The sequence below is a fragment of the Miscanthus floridulus genome, chromosome 19, assembly GCF_019320115.1.
Source record: "Miscanthus floridulus cultivar M001 chromosome 19, ASM1932011v1, whole genome shotgun sequence".
Lineage (NCBI taxonomy): Eukaryota > Viridiplantae > Streptophyta > Magnoliopsida > Poales > Poaceae > Miscanthus > Miscanthus floridulus.
This window is the reverse complement of record NC_089598.1, coordinates 17,186,038-17,190,798: the sequence shown is the minus strand read 5'-3', so window position 1 is coordinate 17,190,798 and position 4,761 is coordinate 17,186,038. Positions and strand designations below refer to the sequence as shown.

The window sequence follows — 4,761 nt, the reverse complement described above, 5'->3', positions numbered from 1 at the left end:
GATGAGGAGGAGGAGGAGGAGGAGGGGGAGTGCTTAGATCCAGAGGAGGAGGAGGCGGCTCAGATCCAGAGAAGGGCCGACCTACCTCGTAGGAGCCACCACGGTCGTCCTCGTCTCCGATGGGGGAGCAGGAGCAGGGTCGCTGGGTGCGCGGGGTAGCATGGAAGTCGTGCAGACGGGGGGGGGGGGGGGGAGCACAGGCGGGCGGAGGCAGCAGCGAGCTCGCGCATGGGTGCAGCATCCCGTCCTGGGCCGCGGCCGGAGAGCGGCGTCGGCGAGCGGGAGAACGGGGGAGAGCGGGTGCATGCGGGAGAACGGGGGAGAGCGAGTGGGTGCGTCCGTTCCTGTCCGGACGACCGTCATATATTATTTCATGGGTTCGTTTACACTTCCCTCCGATCCCTAGATCACTTTGCCCAGAAGTCAACCCTGCTAGATTTGTCCTATGCTATGCGTGGAGCCTCGGGAAAAAAAATGGAGCTTGGTGCTTGGACCATTCTTCCTACCTTAGCTCGACGACGCGGACATCGGTTCAGCAATATCTGTAGCAGTGGCGAGTTGTGCTGAAAAGTCAGAACCAGCGCCACGTCGTAGGAAGATGGTATCGTCCATTGAGTGGAATGGAACCATCGTGGTAGCCAAGCTGGGCGCTGGCTGATGAGTCCGGCCTCAGAAAGAAGCTCACAGGCGCTGCGAACTGAGGCGAGGGGGAGAGCAGAGCCAAGCTTAGCTAGTGTTAGTCTGGCGTGATAGTATTTTTCTCCGACAACATTTTAGCATAAGCCAAATTTCAGCATAAGCGAACAGGCCGAATGGTGCTTGAGCACCGGAAACAGAAGTAAATAGTAAATAAACAAACAGGTTCAAATTAAGCAATAGTCGAGCATCACTGACTGTCTGACTCGGACTCTCAGACAGCCTGTTCGGGAGGCCGTATCGTATCGTGGATTATTTACTGCTGGCTGGTTTGATGTGAGAAAAAAACACTGTTCTCGGCTGAAAATTTACGATCGTTTACGAGCAAGCGAACAGGCTTAGATACGCAGAAACACAATAGCATTCACTTGGTGGGGACAATTCCGCAGAACTCTTGGAGCGCGCTGTTCAATCCGGGGGGGGGGGGGGGGGGGGGGGGGGCGCTCTCCTGACCGAAACGGAACTTGACGTACTCGTCGAAGTCACAGGGCCTGAAGCGCAGGGGGTGCCGGCCGTGGTCCACGAGCTCCTCCAGCGCGCTCACCACGGCGCCGTGCCTCAGCGACGACCCGAACAGCACCGACAGCCTCTCGCGGTTGCTCGGCGTCCTCACGCGGTGGACGCAGGCAGGCACCCTCCCGTTCGTCACCACCTGCGGGCATGCAAGCGTTGAGGTGGTGGGCTTGGTTTGTTCATTGGTTGCGATGGAGCTAGGGATGATCGACCGGAGAACTAGCATCCGTTTACCGTGAGCATCTCGCCGGCGACGACAGCGAACGTGCCGGGCTCAGGGGCCACGCTGATCCAGGCGCCATCCCTGGCCTGCACCTGCAGACCCTCCACCTCGTGTTGCGCGATGGTGGTCACCATGCTGCAGTCCACGTGCGCAACCATGTACGTCGTCGCTTCGTCGTTGTCGCCGCCGCCGGCAGTCGGAGGCAGGGCCCCGTAGTGGGCCGGGACAGCCGGACGTCGTAGACGAGAGACGCGAGGTGCGAGTCGACGTGCTCCTTCCGGACGCGCAGGCTCTCCAGGACACCGCCTGGTCCAACTCCAGCATGCCCTTGGCAAACGCTTCTATCGTCTCACTGCATACATGGATCACCTTAGCAGGCAGCAGCATGACAACTAAAATCACATTCCTTAACACGCAGACAGCAGCATAATCCATGCGTTTGCGTACCAGAAGGCAGTGTTTCCATGGGGCCAACGAGATTTATGAAGGCGTGGACTTTGCCGGCGTCCGTGGCTTCGGAGATGCGCAGGCTCTCGAGGACAGGGGCCTTCACGGGGTCAGGCCCGATGTAGCCGCCACTAGTACAATCCAGCTTGAAATTTAGCTTTAGTTCCGGTATATTTCGCGCCCGGGACGAGAGATCTTTAGTCCCGGTTTGTAGGTCCAATCGGGATTAAAGGTCCCTGCCCAACAGCTACTGCGGTAGACTTTTGCTGCAGGGGACCTTTAGTCCCGGTTGAAGCTACCAACCGGAACTAAAGATTAACTTTTACTCCCGGTTGATCCCTCCAATCATGAGTAAAAGTCTACTCCCGGCTAGAGGCTCCGTCCGAGATTAGAAAGGACCTTTAGTCCCGGTTGCTGTCTCCAACCGGGACTAAAGCTTGAAACTGTAACAGGCAGCTTTTGAGCTGACACTGACAGAGTATCAATTAGTCCCGGCTGCCGTGCTTTACAATTAGTCCCGGTTGACACTGACAGGGTAACAGCCAGCCCTGCATGATTCATTATAATGAATGTATCAATTAGTCCCGGTTGCCGTGCTTTACTTGTACTAGGAAGTAGCAATATGTATCAATTAGTCCCGGCTCTACTTGTTGCCGTGCTTTACTTGCCGTGCTTTACTTGTATTAGGAAGTAGCAATATGTATCAACTAGTCCCGGCTCTACTTGTTGCCGTGCTTTACTTGCCGTGCTTTACTTGTTGCCGTGCTTTACTTGTTGCCGTGCATTTGTTGCAATTAGTCATACCTTTAGTTCCGGCTGGTATTATCAGCCGGGACTAAATGTTTTTTAGTCCCGGGCGTTTACAGGAGCCTCGATGGGCCAGCTCGACCTGAAGCCCACACATAGGAGAGAGCATATACCAGAATGGAGCGGCCCAGTACGCAATATGCTGGAATTGCTGGTCAGTCCCACCTATTAGCACCACCTCGCATACTCAGAAGAGTGAAAGCTAACTTAAAAGCTCAGCTCTGGAGCCATGCACCACGATCTTACTTGAATAGGATCTGTTCTATAAGATCGTACCGCTGCATCCTTGACTAAATATTATAAACATGTAGAATACGTATATTCTAGCAGCGTATAATGCGTATTCGAAAGCCAAAACGAATCATCGATTGAAAATAGAAACAAAAAAAAGAAAACATATTGAAAGTCCCAGTAGCAGCGTAGAATGCGAACGAAAATTGAAAGTCCCGCTAACAGCGTAGAATGCGAACGAATCATCAATTAAAAATAGAAAAAAAAGAAAAAGAAAATAGAAACAAAAGAAAAGAAAAAAAAGAAAACCTTTAGTCCCAGTTGGTAATACCAACCGGGACTAAAGGGCCGGCCCACGTGGCCAGGCCGGGAGACCTCTTTAGCCCTAGTTGGTATTACCAACCAGGACTAAAGGTGGATCTTTAGTCCCGGGCGAGAAACCGGGACTAAAGGAGGGGCCCTTTAGTCCCGGATTCGTGCTCCCGGTTGAGAAACCGGGATTGAAGGGGGTTAAGAACCGGGAGTACATCTCGTTTCTCTACTAGTGCGCCGATACGGCTGCCAGGCAGTGTTCCCTGCTTCACCGCCAGAGGGAGGGCGAAGAGCTCCGGCATCGCGCAGCCGAACAGGTCCCGTCGGAGCTCGCCGTCCAACGTGCCGTGGGCGACCACGACGCAGCTGAGCTCTTCCATCGATGCAGCCACGGCAGCGTAGGCTTCCACCCAACCAAGCCCGCCCGGTCGGAGGCCGTGGAGGTCGACACTGCGTAGCTCCGCGCGCCACGGCGGCTCGGCCACCTTGCCAGTGTCCATGCTCTCTCCGTCTCTCGGCTTGGTGGTTTCTGCTGATTGACCTTGTAGTTCTAGCTATATATGCGCTGAGGTTCAGCAGTGTGCAATGATGGAAAAAAATGAGTCTGTCTACTGTACACATGTGTGTTTTAACATAAGCGAACACATGGTTGTTGGCTGTATGTAAAACACACAGATTTCAACATAGGAAAAACCATGTATTTTTTGACTAGTTAGCACATGGTTGTTAGATGCCTAAGAAACACACGAATTGAAACACTGGAAAAAACGTGTGTTTTAAGAGAATGCAACACACAAATTCCATCAGGCAAACAAGGCCCACAACTGTCGTTCAGCCCAATAAAGACGTGCCAGAGAGGCCCACTAACTAAGACAGAGAGGCCCAATATCAGCAAAGAGTAGATCAGATAGCATTACACCAGTTTTCTCAAAGAGTGTGTTGCATAGAGAACGTACCTTCTACTTGAGACAACAGCAAAGGACTACTTCTTCTATTATTGGACGGTCCTTTGGATCAAACGCTAATAGCTTTTCTAATAGTTTAAGTCCCAAAGGATCTGCACTGGGAAACTTCTGAGAAAATGGAACAGGGTCCTTTTTTTCTCATGCCGCTCAAGTACCTTCTTGCTTTCTCATTCCGAACCTGAAAATGAATAAAAAACAAGTTCAACTTTGGAGTCACTGAGCCATGAGACGAAATAAAAATAGAGTTTCCTTGGTTATAGCACTATACCCGAGAAATTTTATCCATTGACGATGTGCCTAGAAGATCAGTCAATCAAATCTAGCTGATGAACAACATTTTTACTCGGAAATAAAGGCTTCCCAGTCAACACCTCAACAAATATGCATCCAATGCTCCAAATGTCAATAGCCGGTGTATACTGCATTATTTGGGGATAACAACAATTAAAAGCACATTCAGATTATAGACAGTTTGGCAATAATTTATATAAAAAGCAAGCATTCTTAATAGTAAAAAATGCTCATTTGATCATTGTAAAGCTGGAATTCAGCAAGTTATTGGTTCCT

At 51.4% G+C, this 4,761-nt stretch overlaps 1 pseudogene; it reads right to left on the bottom strand.

The window, feature by feature from the left end:
• Window positions 1–507: 507 nt before the first annotated feature.
• Window positions 508–3,729, bottom strand: LOC136525644 (probable 2-oxoglutarate-dependent dioxygenase AOP1; annotated as a pseudogene).
• Between the last annotated feature and the right edge of the window lie 1,032 nt (window positions 3,730–4,761).